This window comes from Triplophysa rosa, linkage group LG22, assembly GCF_024868665.1.
Source record: "Triplophysa rosa linkage group LG22, Trosa_1v2, whole genome shotgun sequence".
In the NCBI taxonomy this organism is placed as follows: Eukaryota; Metazoa; Chordata; class Actinopteri; order Cypriniformes; family Nemacheilidae; genus Triplophysa; species Triplophysa rosa.
Genome location: NC_079911.1, coordinates 10,979,866 through 10,998,874, shown reverse-complemented (window position 1 = coordinate 10,998,874; position 19,009 = coordinate 10,979,866). Strand labels below are relative to the sequence as shown.

The 19,009-nt window shown below is 37.8% G+C and overlaps 1 long non-coding RNA gene across 1 annotated transcript in view; it reads right to left on the bottom strand.

The window, feature by feature from the left end:
• The window catches only part of LOC130545853 (uncharacterized), a 66,504-nt gene extending 47,813 nt beyond the window's left edge, over positions 1-18,691 (bottom strand). Inside the window, exon 1 of the long non-coding RNA XR_008961721.1 lies at positions 18,563-18,691. This is a non-coding gene — a long non-coding RNA (uncharacterized LOC130545853). The remainder of the gene's footprint in view (positions 1-18,562) is intronic.
• Between the last annotated feature and the right edge of the window lie 318 nt (positions 18,692-19,009).

The window sequence follows — 19,009 nt, the reverse complement described above, 5'->3', positions numbered from 1 at the left end:
TCATGACATAATTTTTATTTTTGGAGGACATATTTTTTAAATAATCTAGATAAATTAAAGGAATAGTTCGCCCAAAAATGATGCTCATTGACTTGACTACAGTAATTTTTATCCCTTCTATGCAAAGCCAATGGTAAGAATTTTTGGGTGAACTATTCCTTTAAAACATCTTTCAATGAGGTCATCTTGAAGTTGACATGAGTACTTTTTTAATCAAATCACTCTCTATGTTCCAATAGCAAAAGCACACTGGCTATGGTGAACCAGCAGGGACAGAACAGAATGTCCCTTAAACAGATGGCCCACCGCCAGACCATTACACTTACCAGAGATATTTCAAACAAACAGGAGTGGGGAGAAAAGCATTCTTTGTTCCCAGAATTCGAGCCCTCAACCTCCCCTCTGTTGGAAACGCCAGAAGAGGTTTTTAAAAAGACAAATGAATAAATAAATTCAGGCCAACACTTTCCGCCCACAAACGAAACTCTTTCGCTGCACGTGCGGAGAAAATGGCACCCCTTTCAAATTCAATTAAAGCCTCTTCAGGCACACTGCCTTCCTGTGAGTCTTGAGCTTCTCAGAGCGTCACTGGCATCCTCCGCACTGTCAGCCTAATGCTGCTCTGATCTCCCGCTGAAATGTCTATTAATCAGGACTGGTGTCTTCCCGCTTTCAGTTCCACATACACCAGCAACAGCCTGATTTGTTCTTGTTTTTATTTAACCTCCTTTTTACTTCAAACTTTCATTCTTTTACTTCTTACTTCTCCCACGCTAACTCGGAATCCTTGGATGTGCGGTTTAAATTGGTAGATTATTTGCTTTGCTGGCACGCTGGAATTGAGAAATGACTCATTTATGATCCAAAATAGTGTTGTGTTTGTAATTAGAAGAAAAAGAAACATTCTTTATACTTTATACTGTATGTTGACTAGGATGCAATGCAGTGCTTATATAAACACTGCTATCATAAATCACGGTTTAAGCTACTGTGGAATAGATGGTTCACTCTAAAATTTGATGAGTACTCCTACAAGTTATTCATGAAAAAGTTCACCCAAAATGCAAATTGTGTCATTATTTACTTGCCGTCAAATAGTTCCATATGCTGTTATATAATCTATATATCAACATAGCGTCACCGTCTTTCTGAAACATCGGATTCGCTGTGTTTTCAAGAAATGTAAAAACACTCTTTTTAAGTGATTAAATACTGTGTTAAAGTTGACAAGCACTTTTTAATACTTTTTTATTGGTTAGATATTTGAAAAAACCCAGTGACAAACATAAAGCGTGACTAATAATAATGATTTATGGCAACAACAAAAAAATCACAAAATATGGAGATTTAGAAGGTTTTAGAAATACAGCAGTGATAACATAAAACACACACGTGAAGCTCCAAAATAACACGAGAACGAGCAAATGACAGCACAACTTCAATTGTGGGTAAACTGCAACTTTAAGGCAAAGTCACGTTAATTGATATGAAAGAGTTATTTTGAGTTGAAACGTACTTTAGCCATTTCAACAATGGCAAGTGTTTATTTACAAAGTAATGAAAGAGCTTTTATGTTTAACATGATAAACAACCATATGGTTCCATTTGAAGACCTCAAGTTAAAGAGCACCGTAGGTTAACCTAAGAAGAGTCTAGTTGCACAATTTAGATGTACATATGGAACCTAAATAACAGCAACCGGCAATGCGGGCTGTAATAACAAGCAACAAAGGCAGACAGGCGTAACGATTCTTGATCAGTTCTCCGGTTACCTTGGCGAGGAGCCAAAGTCAATGGGAGAGAACTACTAATCAGAAGAGGAACACTGCTAACATCAATGTCCAATAGCACAATCATCCAGAGAAAAGAGGTCAGAGAGAAGTAGATGCGTACTACCGCGATCACATGAACGGATGGATGTTAATCTTCCAAGCCTGAAGCAGCTCTCGCAGTTCAAACATCGACCTCTGAAACGAGTTGGAATATTTACAGAACAGCGCTAGCGTGTCGGCTGACGCGGGAGATGATGTAGCCGCCGCATGCTAATTAACGCCGTTAGCAGGGAGAGAGAGAGAGAATGGGATCGATGTGTTTGTGTGGATGAATTTAAGCAAAACTGAGCATTGATTTGAGAAGAAGCACAGAACGGCTATGGGAACTAAAAGCCAAAAACATTACTGATAAAGATAACTATGCATGATAACTACCACTTAATGAAAGACAAAGTCATGTTTATTCTAACTCACATGCAGCTTCAAAATGCACAATCCATTTTTTATTCAATTGGCTGTCAATGTTTTGTTGTTCATGAAAAAAATCAACACAAAAGTGATCTCAACATTAACATACTCTTTATCGCTAACATTGGAGTCGTGGTGTGCTATTCTCTTAAACTTAGAACAAATTTTAAAACTTTTTTTTCTTTTTTTCTTCTGAATGGGCCTTGAGTTCATTCTGGTTTCGTGGCTTTAGGAATTAGCGTAAGCTTCTAAAAAGACCTGATTGAAAAACTGATTTCTCTACATTCATAATTTTAGAGATGTCCTCACAGCTCACTACAGTTGAGATAAATTGTCTCGGATCATCAGCAAGAGACATTATTTGTGAACAACTTGCCATTAGTGACAATATTACATTAATATTAATTAAAAAGCACGTTTACTATGAGTGCTTGCTGTAAAAACATTTTCTAATTAGCATGTTTGTCTTGTTTTCTAATAAAATATAAAAAAGCCTAAACAGTAATAAAAACAAACTAATCTAATTGAGTTTTTTGCAAAAACAGATAATGTAATGTTTTTAGATAAATAATGTTTTTTATTATGTTATGATGTTTTTATTGTGTTTGTATTGCTTTAGTTTTAGCATTTTTGAGTTATTATTACTTAATCAAAACAAGCCAACTGCATTTGATTGATATTACTTGGAATGCACAATAAAAAACATCTTTGAACACTTTTAAACACGTTGCCTGTTATTTGCAAATGAACTCTTCAAAAACTCAGAAAACCTTTATCTTTCTCAGATAAATTAATCTTTCTTTGAAAGGATGTTTGAATCTTTTACTAGAAAACAAGACAAAAGTATTGATGTACAAAACATGTTTGCATGAGTTTGCCATGGGTTTTCAGAACACAAAGATTTTTCTTAGAACATAATGTTCTAGCTAAGACATGAAAACAGTCACCGGTGCGGTGGCTGTTAAATTAAATATAAAATTACATTTCAATTGAACAAATACACATTCTGACCCCTCCATAAAGCAAAGTTTTGATGTCACCGAGACATTTTCCTCTTTAAAAGCAGAGGCATCTCATCTTCCATGTTGTCTCAATGTTCTTTTACAGTTCTGGCTTCGCTTTGGGTTAAGAGGAATTTTTCGAGGATGAGGAGCTTTAGGCTTGACACGTCAGATTGATTCTTTTGCTCGAACAATTTGTTCTCGCTCAACACGGGCTAAACGACTTTCTCACCATCGATCCAATGGCGCTTGCGTTTGCTGTCTGGCCTTGACTGTTACGAGTCTCAGGAATATTTTCTTTATTTCTATCTGAATGTGTTCTGCTCTACGGCAAAGAGCTCGTCTCTGCGTGCAATTACACCGAAGTGCCTTTACTCACTATTTGCTGATGTGAAGGCACACTGAGATGGTGACCTTTGGACGTATTACTGTTTTTTAGTCCTTTGTCACACAGATATGGATGAGTAGACAAAGTGAAATGCTTTTATGTGTTTGGGGGGAAAGCGCTTGTAATGAAAGACATCTTTACTCATCCAGACAGCAATCTTTTACCGCCTCAGGCTTTGCACAGCTGAGTGTTGCTTCTTCTACTGCAGATGTGGTGGATGTGTTTTGTGTAGGCTATATAAACTGACTTGTCTTTCAGTAGAAATTACGTTTTATTGTGTACATTGGTATAACAGACACTTTCAAATGTTTGTGATGGTTAAGTTTTCATTGTAAGTTCTCCACCTTTGTCAATTAAATAAAGGGATATTATTGTTACTACATACACTCTAAAAAATGTTGGCTTATTTTCAACTCCGTGTCGAGTCAAAAAGAGATAAACCAAACCATTGGGTTGTAAATTGACCTATGCTGGGTTGTGTCAACCCAAAAATGCTGGGTTGTTTTGACCTGTTGTTGGGGTCAAATATAAGCAATTTTCTGTCTGGGTTTGTCTGTTTTGACCCAGTGGGTTAAATTTACCAAGAAAATGTTCATATTTGACCCGACCATGGGTCGATACTGACTTTACATTGATACTGAGCACACGGGTGTACTGGCTTTTACCTGTAGTAGCCATTTTGTACGTTTTTATTTTATGTACATCCTGTATTTTCTATAAAGCGACTAAAAAATAAACATGGATGGTCATTAAAACAACAAAGCTGTGGTGGTCTAAGACTTTAGCACAGTACTGGGAACTGTGACAGCAGCACCATGCAGCGTGGGCTCATTTTTTAGCTCTGCTTCCTCAATAATAGAGTAAACATCTTTGTACAAATGAGAGAGTTTAAACTCTTCTCTGCAGCGTGTTTTACTGTGGTCTAATGAAATTCTGCTTTTCTCTAAAGTACTTAAACTCTCTCTTCACACCAACAGTGAGAACTAACCATTTCAAATCCACTCAGAACAATCCTCAGAGGAGGATACAACATACGATCCACAGATATCTATAGACTTACTCAATATGCCTAAAAATGTCCAAACTTTGCAGTGTAACTTAGTTTGGGTCCGTCAAGAACACCAAAAACTCAACTTCCACAGTACTTCAAAAGAGGTGCTTCACAGTACTACAAAGCACTAGATAGACGGTTTCCAAGGAGACTTTCCCATGCAGAGGCTGTGAGTGAGAGTTTTTGTAGCTGGATGCTTCAGTCCATGACAGGTGTCTAAACTTTGAGACTATAAATTGTTGTGTTATTTCCTACAACTTTATCAATATTTGATACTGGATAACATATGTCTACTAGAATAATGAAGTACGTATACACAACTGGGATTCAGTTTTATAAGTACAGAAGTTAAATGTGAATACAAATCTGAGTTCACACTCTGATCAGTGCGTGTGTTTACATTTACATTTAGTCACTTAGCAGACGCTTTTATTCAAAGCGACTTGAAGAGAGTTCAGGGAGCAATAAAGCGATATGTCATACATTTATGTGAGAACATGCCCTGCATGACGTGTTACAAACTGAGTCAGTTGAGATACATGATTCTTTGAATGGAAGATGACAGGCAGACTGCTCAGGCAGCTAGACTTTTTGCCGCAGTGTCAAGCTGGGGTCAGAGCTGCATTCAAGAGTCAATTCAGGACGAAACTCAATGTAGCAAGCTCGAGAGTCCTCCATAGTCCAGGTGTGGGATCACCCATGTGTGAAATCCCGTATCGCTCCTCTGCATTCGGATGCCCCTGCGCTGGCCTCTGCCCGCCCCGTGTCCTGTGTGTTGGAACAGCCATCTTGAAGCGAAGTGTGGCTCATTGACCACACTAACGGTAAGAGCTGGTGAAGCCCATTGACTTTGCCAGTACGGACTGCAGTTGTGGGTCAGTGAGTTGGCGCACTCGGTGGGATCAGGTCGATGACTGTGTTTGGACTCAGTGGAGCACTGTTCAGGTCATTGGCCGGATCAGCGCTCCGTGTTGTCCTCCAATGACTTATCTGAGAATGAGCTTAGAGTCAAACCGAAGGATGAAGTTCCGTTTGCACAAGGTGACCTATAAAGGTTGTTTCTCGCTACAAGTGCTCCATGTTGATCAGACACGCTTCAAGTGTCCAAGGGTCAAATGAGCACAGCTGGAGTCTGGCACCCTGTGTGTCACAACACGAGATTAGAGTCTCTGTTCTGCTGAAAACTCTCTCTCTCTAAGCAACACAAACACCTGCTTGCTGTGAGACACCTGTTTCTGATTATGAGTATTTACCTCTGGATGTTTTTCCCCCGGTGAGCAGATTCATTTGGCACATCAGTTCATTTTATAAACATTTCAGAGCACGCTGATAACTAGTTCAGAAAGCTGATGTTTGTTTAGAGTTTGTTTGGAAGTAGAGGGTGAGGGGGTGAGGAGACAGACAGAGAGCAAGAGAGAAAATGAGTGGGAGAAATTATTAAAACTTTAGAAAAAAAAAACGTATAATGTATAACAAATGTGGTATTTAGCTCTTTACGAAAATGTGAGTGAATGCTGCAGTGATTGGGTGATGTAAGCAATAGATTAGCTCAGAGATTATGTATTTTTGTAGACTTTACCGGAAGTTAGCGCCACACTGGTTCCCTCGACCGAAGCCTATGCATTTTTCCCACAGACTTTTGGAAGATCGCAAAAAATAAACTCTGTGATTAATAAAGGTTTATGATTCTTACACGTTTTGTCAAGATAACCTTTACAAATGCTTTTAAAACCTACATACAATCGCCAGTAGTTAGCAGTAAAAAGCTAACATGAGGCTATATAAACAGACTACACTTTGGTCGCTTGATATCAACGTCACCACCACCAAGTCTCCGACAACTTTTTCAAACTTTATTCAAGACAAGTTCCTCGTAATTACTCCTTGAATTAATTATCCATGTTTTTAGAGATTTAAATAGCACAGGTACATCTGTAAGATGTCTGCTAAAGATCTGGAGATCTGGAAAACATCTGCTAAACATCTTAGAAAGAGCTGTTGTACATCCATTCTAAATCATACACATCTTACAGACATCTTCTAGAGGTCTATATGACATCTGACAGCAGACGTCTCGGAGATGTAGGGCAGATGAGCAAACAGTATCTGCCAGATGTCTTGCAGATGAAAATGCAGACATCAAATAGATGTCTGCCAGCTGTACGTGTGCTATCAGGGTAAGGTCTTAAAGTGTTCCTAGTCCCTAGAATTTAGCTAAAACATATTTATTGTAAACCTATTAGATTATTTCCACCATCACAGACAAACAAAAATTTGAAAGAAGTGACAGAACACATATCCTCAAAACAAGAATAAATTGAAGTACGATTTTTGGTAGTTTCATGCACTTTTTTAATCCAGCAGGAGATGTTTTTAAAATCATAACTGGTCCATGTGTTCTCATAGAGTTTTTAGTTTAATACTGCGGTCACACTAGCTTTTCAGCATCCAACATAGTGCGAAAAAGATCACACTGTCACATCTCAATCTTCTGTTGTCTTCCAAGATGGCGCTGCTATGTTCAGACACTGCTTTGGTCGACTACCTACTTTTCACCGCAAGCTGTATTCTGTGTAAAACTGAGTGTGTGACAAACAGACAAATTGAATATTGGACACACGTCTTCTTGCAGATTTTCAGGTCAGAGTTCACCAAACCTGAACCGGGAATGCACCAAATGAGAAACTTTGCATGAGCTTGCATTTACAGTCTGCTGCATTTCCATGCATATGAATGGAAGTTAATGCAACAAAAAGTCTAGTGTGACTGCGACCTTATTCTGAGAGACCAACTGGTCCCTAAGCTACACACCTGCTTGACCAAACAAAAACTAGTTTAAGACTAGTTTAAGCAGTTTTTTTTGACAGGCAACAAACAATTTAATGCACAACAAATACAGTTAGGATGCATTTCAGCCATTACTGCAAATAACCAGCTACTAATGGCGCACATGTAAAACCAACAGGATGTTAGAACTGCAGCCGAGGGAATTACTCCTAGACACGAAGAGACAGGAGGTAAGTGACTCTGACAGTCAATCTCTCTCCTTCTTCCTCCGCTCCTCCACTCCTGCTCACCATCATTAGAGCAGAAGGGTGACGGACAGATAAAAGAAACCTTTTAATAACACTGCAACCTTTTAAGAGGGGGCACAATCGACAGAGCCCACAGGCGAGATGGAGCCAATCAATGTGCCTGTGCCCTGCCATCCACTCTTCCTCTCCAAGCATCCCACCATCTATCCCTTCTCTCCATCGCTCTTGCTCTCTCATTCTGTCAGCAGTCGGGGAGACATCTTCCACCTACATTTTCACAAACCGCTTTTCTAAAACTTCTCTGTTTAAACGCTACTTTTCCTGGCCTTATTAGAAACCCTCCCGCACTGCCTGATGGGACTGCATCTCACTTTGTCATTAGCAGCAATGTGTTTTTACAGATAGAGGACAGGCCCGTGATAGGATCAGGTCCTCTAAGGGGAAATGCATTGATGGTGTGTGACTTTTTAACAGCTGGTTGTTTTTAGCTGTCTTTTTCTTCACAAGTTTTCACTGAGATTACAGGAGTCTCCTCCTACACAGTCTCGCCTGAGGCTTAGCTTCAGAGTAAACCGTTCTATACTTTCTCTCTCGCTTGCTGGCTCTTGTTGTCTTTCTTCATCTTTCTTTTTTCCTCTTGCCGTTTCAGGTGGCTTGTAAGTTTTCTGGTTCCAATAAGCTGCGTAAATAACTAAAGCCTTCATAATCTTTCGTCAAAATTTGTCTCCGCCTCTGAAATAACTTTCCGTTTCTACTGACATCATCAAGGCCCAAAGCCTATTGGTTAATGTTAACCACTATCCAAATAGCTTCTGTATCTAAGCATTGGACTTTTCTAAGATCTAGTCACAGTTAAAACAGTCATTTAAAAAAATGTTTAGGTGTGACTCTTTCTTCTGTGGAATACAAAAGAAGATATTTTGAGAAATGTCTCAGTGTTTTTTTGACCATACAATAGAAATCAATGGGAGTCAATGTATTTGGCAACTAATGCTGTGTTCACACCAAACGTGAAGCATTGTGTTCCTTGCTTTTTATTACTTGCGGGGAATAGTTTGTAATTTCTGTGTGAGTGACGCGAAAAACATCACACGACGGGGAGTGTCCGGACGTGTCAAACAATAGGTGTCAATGAGCTCTTTGTGTGCATTTCGTGCTCGAGTTGAAATTGTTCAGCCGGTCGACAAGAATGATACGAATCGGACGGCATGATTGCCGCGAAGGCACGTCAATTCGCATCTTTGCATTGATTTGTACGTAATTTCATGCAAATCGCTTAATTCGCATTTGGTGTGAATGTAGCGTAACATTCTTCAAAACATTTTCTTTGTGTTCTGCAGAAAAAATGAAAGTCATAGAAGTTTGAAATGAAAATTGAGTAAATGATGAAAAATCATCAATTTAACCTTTAAATTCTGATTCTTTACAAAATCATATATGTAATATACTGTACAGATCATACATCATATGGATAAATATTGTGACACGCTTTTGCTTCATCAGTACTAGACTGCTTCACACCAATCAGCATTTGATAATGAGCTGTAAATCTTTTGCCATTGATCTTGGTGTTTAAAAACAACTCCAAATAAAGATTCATATAAAAACAGCATCAGTCATGATCTGGAGAGGGACAGCGCTTCATTACAATTTTACTGCCTCGTTGCCCTTGTGCTTAAATCATAAAGGAGGGGAGACCAGACGTGGAAAACAAAAGATGAATTATACTCACGTAAACTTATAGTCACTTTCAGATTTGCATTTGGTTTTAAAGTGATTTACACAAGCGCAGTCTTGAAAGATGTGTTATTTATGTTTTTAATTAGAACTCCTGTTATCGGCTGTGGTTTATGATTTGCTCTTTTAGTGAACACAATTATTCATTCATGCATATGTGATACAGCAGAATTCACAAGGGATATGAAACATTCTGATATGTTAACTTTCCCATACCGGAATGCTAATACTGAAAAAATGCAGTGATGCATAAACACGTTCAAACAAGCACACACAATTAAATGATATACTCAAAAACAAAAATAACATTATTATTTTTTAACCATGACAAAATATAAAAGTTTAATTTAATACTACTTTTATGAAATTGTTTTTATAGCAGCAGTAACTTAACTGTTAGTTTATAAGTCAATAGTTTGTTTACATTTGATTACATCCAAGCAATGCATGAACACCATGACACTGAAGTAAAAAGCCTATAAAGGGATTGTTCATCATTTCCTCACCCTCATGCCATTTCAAACCTGTATGACTTTCTTTCTTCTGCAGAACACAAAAGAAGATATTTTGAAGAATGTTGGTAACCAAACAACATTGGACCCATTGACTTCCATTGTATGGACACAAAACCACTGAGACCTTTCTCAAAATATCTTCTCCCCTGTGTTTCACAGAAGAAAGAGTCATAGACAGATTTTAAATTACATGAGGGAGAATAAATGATGACATATTTTTCTTTTTTGGGTGAACTATCACTTAATATAATAATAATAATGATTATATTATTTTTCAATAATAATTAGATCAGTTCACTCAGTTGTAAACCTGTGTTAACAATAAAAAATGACTAACAAAATAATTACTAAGAATGTCTTTAAAATACACCTACTTGCTGAAAAAACAACATGTCAATGGAAATACTACAACATGAACATTTATATGGACAAATTTACACTGCCTAACAAACTTTAAATGGCCCTTATTTTCTAAGATCCTGAAGAAAAAGCAAAAATGTACAATTTGCAAGTGATTATTGTAGCCGTATTGTGGATGTCTTGTTAAGAATAATTGGTATACCAGGTTGCTGTGTGGCAATGGCAAATGTTGCACATTCAGCACACCTGCTGTTAATAAATACACAAGCTTTCAAGCATGACCATTTTTATATAATATAGCCTATTGAAAGAAATAAAAACGAAAGTCAAAAATTACACATTGACTGTGGAGCAGAGGACAATACTACTTAATTTACAAATCACTAAGAGAAAATGCACTACTGTTACCATTAATAAAGAACAATTATTTACAGACATCTGGTGTCTTATTAAAAAGATTGCTACTAGCTAATTGTTTTTTAATTCTTGAAACTCATTACATAAATGTTTTCTCACCTTAATAGACCAAATCAAGACAATGGAATGATATACTGTGAAGGGAGAGCATCGGACCAGCGCCGCACTCGGTGCCGGCTCACTTACACCGCCTTACAAAGCCAATCTGTGAGGATGGTCGAAATACGCTGCAGTCTGCACGTCTGACGCCTTTGTTCAGTATGCTAGTTAATTTATGATAGTTCACCGAATGTGACAAGAATTTGAGCTCACGTTTCCTTATAATATGATTTACACAAAGAAAAATGATGAAGAAATGTTGGGGAAAACTGACACAGACCTTAAAAATGTTTCTGGTCTGGCAAACAGAAGGCCAAAACTGGAAAACTCAGATAAGCGTCATGAAATGCAAAGGTCAAAAATTGGGAGGTATTCAAAATATATCCAATAACAACAACAGCAGAAATAAAATCTTTAAAAAAGGTTTTCTTTGCTGAAAAGATGAGGTTTATATGTTAATGCTTAGGGACCAACAGGAGGCAGAAATCACAAACTCCTTTTGGAAACTCAATGTTTTTCGTACTTGAAGGCCGTCAGAATGAGAATCATTACAGTCTTCAGATAAATATTCCACAGTGAACAGTGCTTGAAGCTGTTATACACCTGTGCCTTTGAGCCACAGAAGTAGAAAGTAAGACTTTAAGATTCATAAATGATGTAGAACCATGTGTTAGTCTGGGAGTCTGACTTGTTTGTGAAACAAGCTGAAATCAGACTGCAATCCGTCTTTGCAATGGGTATCGGCTCTCATTTAGCAGTTCATTTACTCTAAAGGATATATGATTTTTCCTCATGCTTTCTAAAATACTGCCTGTAATTTTAAAATGAAGCTATTTGCTTTAGCAAAACGTGCAATTGTACAGGTTTGAAGTAGAGATGCACCGATATATTTTATGTGTTCTTCAGGATTTGAACCCATGTCCAAAGTCCACCAGCTACTTTTTTTACATAAGTAACATATATGTTTTTCCTTAGCAAATGTTGTAGTTACATCAACTAAAAAACGTTTTTGCAGCACCATGATTAAATAAATCATAGTAAATAGTGAAGTAAATCCGACAATGTCAACACAGACTTTGTATAATCTGGATGCGTTTGAGTGAACTTTAACATTAGCAAACCATACGCCCTATTTAAATTTGTAATAGCGTATTGAAATGCAGCAGAGGTTGAGTCTGTGTTTGTGTTTATGAGCAGAGGAGGAACATAAATAGATGAATCAATAAACGATAAGCTCCCGTGCCATCTCTAAAGGGACCGGCCAACTCCCAGAGGTCAGACAGGTCAACATCCAAACACGGCCACACACCATTAAGTCTAATGCAGTCAATATTATGAGTTTTAGACTTTCCTGACTTTTATATGGCAAACTTTTCCAGTTTAGTCAATGCCTGTAAAACAACTGCTGAGAAAGTTGGTGATGAGCGAAGGAATGATGGCGAACAACACTATATCATGATAATGATGTAGAAGGATCGATAGAAACAAAATAAAGAAAATGCAGTGTTCAAACTGACCAATTCATCCCTATCACTGAGGTGCTAATCGATGACAGAAGAACCATTTTTAGCTGTATGGTTCCATAAAGAACCTTAATGTCCAAAGAATTATTCGGTTGCACAAAAGGTCCTTTGTAGTGGAAAAAGGTCCTTTAGACTATAGACGGTTTCATCTGATGCTTGCGCTGGCCCAAAGTTAAAGGGATACTTCACCCAAAAATGAAAATTCTGTCATCATTTACTCAATCTCAAGTTGTTCCAAACCTGTATACATTTCTTTGTTCTGTTAAACACAAAGAAAGATATTTGGAAGAATGTTAGCAAAGGACATTTCTGAGGCACCATTGACTACCATAGTAGAAAAAATAAAAATGGTAGTCAAAGGTGCCCCAGAGCTGTTTGCTTTCCTAAATTCTTCAAATTATCTTTTTTTGTATTCAACAGAACAAAAAATAATACTTTTTTTTCTACTATGGTAATTAATGATGCCTCAGAAATCTCAGTTGATAACATTCTTCTAAACATCTTTCTTTGTGTTCAATCAAACAAAGAAATGTATACAGGTTTCCAACAACGACATAATCTTTATTTTGAATCCCTTTAACTTCCAGTCAGTGTTCGGTTATAATATAATATATATATATATATTTTATTTATATTCAATTGTATATTAATTGTACTCAATAGTTATTGATTCTTTGCAGATGTCAACCAGAAGTTTAGTTTGGGCCACATAGTTTATGTTGTTGCTGCTGAAACCGTCTATAAAAATGTTTATTTTAAAAAAAGTGTTGGCTTACAAAAATCTTTGAAGAACCCAAAAAAGGTTTTTCTATCGCATTGCTGTAAAGAACAATTTTAGAGCCTTCGTTTTTTTAAGAGTGTAGAACACCTTAGAAAATATACAAATATCACATATTTATAATACAAAAATGCAAACAAAGAACAAAAAAGACAAGTGATCAGACGATGATGGGAAATATAAAAAATAGTACTGTTTTGTTCACAATGCACAATGAAGATGAATCTTCACAATGAACAATCTCTTCAAACACATTTTCTCTGAGCTTTTAGAACCCATCCAGCTCTGACCGAACCTCTCTGCTGTTCTAACTGCTGTGTAATTCAACCACTGTCCAGTAGAGGGACTACTGAGAAACAGGCACCTGCTGCAACATGCAGCTGGATCCAAGAGGTTTTTAAAGAAAACAGCATGATATTAAGAATATTTACTATATATTACAGCATCAGAGACTTAAATCAATGTACACATTCAGAAAGCGGAGGCTTTGGTCTTGTACAGGTCAAAAGCCTCCTGTAGTCAAACTAGCATGACTGCCACAATTGATCTTGATTCATAGCATCAGTTATATAACTAATGTTGGCAATGGCTTAACTTCCTGCAGTCAATATGTACTGTGTCTGACGGCATACATTCAGTATTCTAAGAATGGCATACGAGTCTCCAGTATAGTGCACCCTGTTCTCTCATTTACTATAATTCAAATTTCATGAAATCTACCGTTTAACCCAATAAACAGGGAACGGTGAGCGCATGCCGCACACGCCCAAACCATAGACTTAATTACGGCAAATATTGCACCCACGCTATCTCACACAATAAGTGTTGTTCAGTGTGACGAGAGTGAGAGAGAGATCTGCTTCTCTATCATCATATCCACCTCTCCCACGTTTTCTTTCTCAGACCACAGGAAAAGGAATAAAAGTATATCGATACATAATTCATCCACCGGAGGCCCAACTAAAACCCTGATGTTCTCTAATGAGGAAGCAGAAATCAGACAGACTTTCCATCACAATTACGCATTATGAGCTTTAATTGTTCCTCTCGAGATAGAGACGGGCATCGGGGTGGGAGGTTGACGCGAGGGGTGGGGGTAACCGAGAAGTATTCGATAATTCGAGTTCATTTGCTTAAGCAAATTAATCAAATCAACAGCCGCATGGAGCCCAGCACCAGGATATGAATTAAACAAATAAACAAATAAGGGCGGTGGAGAGCTTTTTAGCCAGATAGGACAGAAGGATATTAATCTGTTTTCTAGTGCCACTTACTGGTAATTATAGACAATGGGTTTATTTCCCATCATGACCATCATTTCCCATTTGCCATCATTTCTCGCAGAGAACACAAGAGAGATCTCTGACACACACAAACAGACACAGATGAAACCACTTCTGCATTTTTAAACAGCGAGTATGTGTCATTTAAAACAAAATGCATAATTTTTTGTTGTACTATACACACTTTTAGAAATGGTGTCCTCACAAGAACAGGTATGTTACTAATATAAAGTGGTTCCAGTCGTATGTTGGTTGAATGGTTCTATTTTTAAAAAAGGCACAAAACCAACAAAATAACATTGCTATGGTTTACATGTCAGCCACTAGATATTCAAACAGTATTGGATGTTCTTAATGGGACAGTTTACCCAGAAATGACAATTTTGTCATCATTTACTCACCCTTATGTCATTGTTAACCTGTTTGACTTTTTCTTCTGCAGAACACAAAAGAAGATATTTTAAAGAATGTTGGTAACCGAACAGCGGTACTTATTGACCTGCGTTGGTTTTGTGTCTATTCAATAGAGGTGGATGGGAGTTAATGAATATCCAGTTGGAAGGATTCAGTACAATACATCAATGACAATACATCAAGACCAATTTTAAAGCACTCGAGAGTGTCAGAAAGAAAATATGGACCATTTTCAAATTACACAGATCAAAGAAGAAAAGTTATAGAGGTTTGGAACAGCGTGAGGGAATGGTGACAGAATTTTCATTTTGAGTAAAGTGTTCCTAAAGGAATAGTAGTTGAAATATGATGTACGTATCTGATGTTTCTTCAGTTGAACACAATTACATAATTGTATATGCAAAAATAATCATTTAAATACTCTCATGTCATCATCTAAGATGGGAGTCAACATGGCAAAGCTCAAAAAAGCACATCCATCCATCATGGAAGTAATCGAAATTACTTTAGTGTGTTAATATTTCTTCTAAAGCGAAAATATAAGTTTGTAAGGGAAAACAATTAATATTTTAAGCTTAATTAGGGATCAATATATTGCGTACCCATGACAACAGGCGTACGATAATAACATGCAATCTCATGTCTGATGTCTGGGGGTGACTAGCTGTCACATGCAAGTTAAAAAAGATAAAGATGCATTTTGAGACAAAATTAATCATTCATGTTAAACTAAAGAAATGAAGTTGGAGCCAGGTGGTCGAGTGGTTCGTGCTCCGACATATGGTGCCGGTGCGCAGTGTTGGGTAAGTTACTCTCAAAAAGTAATTAATTACTAGTTACTAATTACATATTCAATAGTGTAATTAGATTACTGTAAAAATTACTCTCTCCAAAAAGTATTTAGTTACTTATTACTAATTACTTTCTATATCCTATATCAACCTTGATTAGTTATAGGGATAGACATGAAACGGCTCTTTTAATTCATTCAAATAAATAATATTAAACTACATAAAGTAATCTTATTAACTGACCAAAGTATTACAAATGTGAGAATTATACATTAAAGCACAGATTTTAAAGTTAGACTCTGAATTTTGATGTCAATTCCACTATTGCACACACATATATTACACAAAGTATTTAGTTTAATTACATCAGAAGTAACTGTAATTAAATTACAGAAAAATAAGAGTAATCCCTTACTTTACTTTCTCAAGGGAAAAGTAATTAAATTACAGTAACTAATTACTTAGTAACTAGTTACACCCAACACTGCCGGTGCGTCCCGGCCGACCCGAGTTCGAATCCCACCTCGTGGTCCTTTCCTGACCCTACCACCTCTCTCTTGTCCACTTCGCTTCCTGTCCTCTCTACAACTGTCTGTCAAATAAAAGCAAAAAAAAAACTAAAGAAATGAAGTCATGGAATCATGTAAATTTCCTTCATCATTTGATCACCCTCTTGTCATTTTAGACCTGTTTAAGTTCCTTTCTTCTGCAGAACACAAAATAAGATATTTTGAAGAATGTTGGTAACCGAACAGCGATGGCACCCATTGACTTGCATTGGTTTTGTGTCTGTACTGTACAGCAGAAGTGAATAAGTGCCATCGCTGTTCAATTACAACATTCTTCAAAATATCTTCTTTTGTGTTCTGCAGAAGAAAGGAACTTAAACAGGTTTGAACTGACAAGAGGGTGAGCAAATAATGACAGAATTTCCATTTTTGGGTGAACTTTCAATTTAAATATTCCAACACACACACACACGCACACACACAAACACACACACACACACGCACACACACACACGCACACACACACACACACACACACACACACGCACGCACGTACGCACGCACGCACGCGCGCGCACGCACACACACACACACGCGCATGCACACGCACACACACGCACACGCACACACACTTATAATATCTTTCCATCTAATCTGACCTCTCCACCCAATAGGAAGAAAGCAAACATTCAAACTGCCACCGGCAAACAGAAACTCAGTCACCTCCTGATCTAATCAGCTCTTCGGTAATTCATTCATCTCCAATTCCATTTCTCTACTCCAGGAAGTATGACTGAGCTCTCGCTCTCCTCTCCGGCCCACAAATCAAACGGCATCATTAATAAAACTATTGATTCTGCGCATTAATGTATTCATCAGCGAATACAGTGCGAGAGAGAGAACATCTGCTCTCTTTCTGGAAATCTTTAATGGTTTCATTAGGTTTGGGGAGGTTTCATTACGGCCGGTAGATATCTTCTCTTCCCGTTTCTCTCCGCTCTGTTCATCATCTGCATTATCGATTCGGAGAGTGGACACTTTAATTTCACGAGCGAGCCACGCTCAGCCGACCTCCGTCACAGCACACGGCGCAGCTGAGAAGCCTGAACGCTGCAAGTGACATAGAGAAGAAGAACAGAGCGAGAATTCACAAGTAAATTAGTAGAGAGTTTACCCTTTTGAACATCTCCTTGTGATAAAGAGAGTTACAGGCCAAGAGAAGTGCAGTTTGCGTGTTTATAGTTTTTGAGGGATTTGTAGACACAGGGTTACTTAAGCTTGCTGAGATATTAAAGAAATGTTTCACCCAAAAATGTAATTCTGTCATCATTATATACTTTTCATCAAAATAAGTAAATGCAACTCGTGTGCTTTATATTTTGCTGAAGTTTCCAGATAACTTTGTGCAAATATAGGCCTATTTATATTATTTAGTCTCCTGTTGTTGCCTTCAAGTAGTTTTTTGTCATGCATGGACAAGACCAATGGCGTGGTGTTATTGGCAACTCGATGCTCCAAATCTAAATAAATGCAATACAAATGAGATTTGGAAGCTACAATGAGATAGGTGAACTATTCCTTTAAGATGGTAAACCACGGAGACAGTTAATATTCTGTGCTCAGCTAAAACGCAATACAATTTGCAAGGCTTTTTTATATGATTAAATATGATTTGTTTCACTTGTTTTCAATTATTTTCCAGCGTTGCGTTCTGGTTCGGCACCAAGCATGAAATCTTTGATTTCCTATGCAAGACTTGAAAGTCATTCGACTTTTGGAAGTCATATTGAATAGGCTTGCAGAGAGAGAGAGAGAGAGAGAGAGAGAGAGAGAGAGAGAGAGAGAGAGAGAGAGAGACAGAGAGAGACAGAGAGAGAGAGAGAGAGAGACGTGTGTGTATGTGCATGAGAGAGAGGGAACAAACACACACTTGCATAAACGCCAAGGCTTATTATAATAGCTAGGCAGAGAGAGGAATATCAATACACAAACCTTTTAATGGCCTTCAAAATGCTGCCAAAGGATGAATGAAAGATGGACAAAGTGGAAATGAAATAGAGATCCCACCGAAAAAAGAGGCTGCTATCTAAACATGGCGAGCCAGATATCCGAGTCAGATTACACCCTGAACTCATGCAGCAAACTCAATCACTAGTCTTCCCATTGTCATTTTAAAAGGCACAGCCATGCAAAAACCTGGACTGAAATACCCGCGCTGATACACGCGCGGACACATCAGAGCCAGCAGGGTATTTGGACGCGAGACAGCCGCTGAGAAGACTACAAATACGAAGCTACATAAAGAGGGATGACCCCGAAACGGTGAACTTCAGACATCAAACGACATCATTTGCACAGAAGCAAACACAAAGGAACAACATCTGTGTGGAGAGGGACAAATCACAGGAGATGGAAGCTCACCTGGATCCATTTGTCCGGGCGATAATCAAAGCTCAGTCGTCCCTCATCAATGGACCAGCCCGGGTCTGGCATCCCTGATATATCCCACGCAAACATCCACGAGGAAACAAGGAGAGAGAGAACGTGCAGATTCTCCAGACGATGCCAAAAAGTGCAGAACAAAATGTTTAGACAAGACTTTTGCGCAGAGAGACAGCACTTACATTAAATCCATTTGTGTTCTTTGCAATCTGAACAGCAAATAAATACAGCTAAATGTGTGATTTGAAATCTGATTTCTTTTCTTTTTTCATATCTAAACATCTTCAAAACATGATGAATTTACTTGAGAAGCAAAATCGTGTGCGATAACATGATGTATAGAGAATAAAGCTGATATGTGAATTAAAATGTTTTTTTCTTATCCCATGGCAATTTTCATCCGGTTTAAAAGAAAAACCTCTCTAA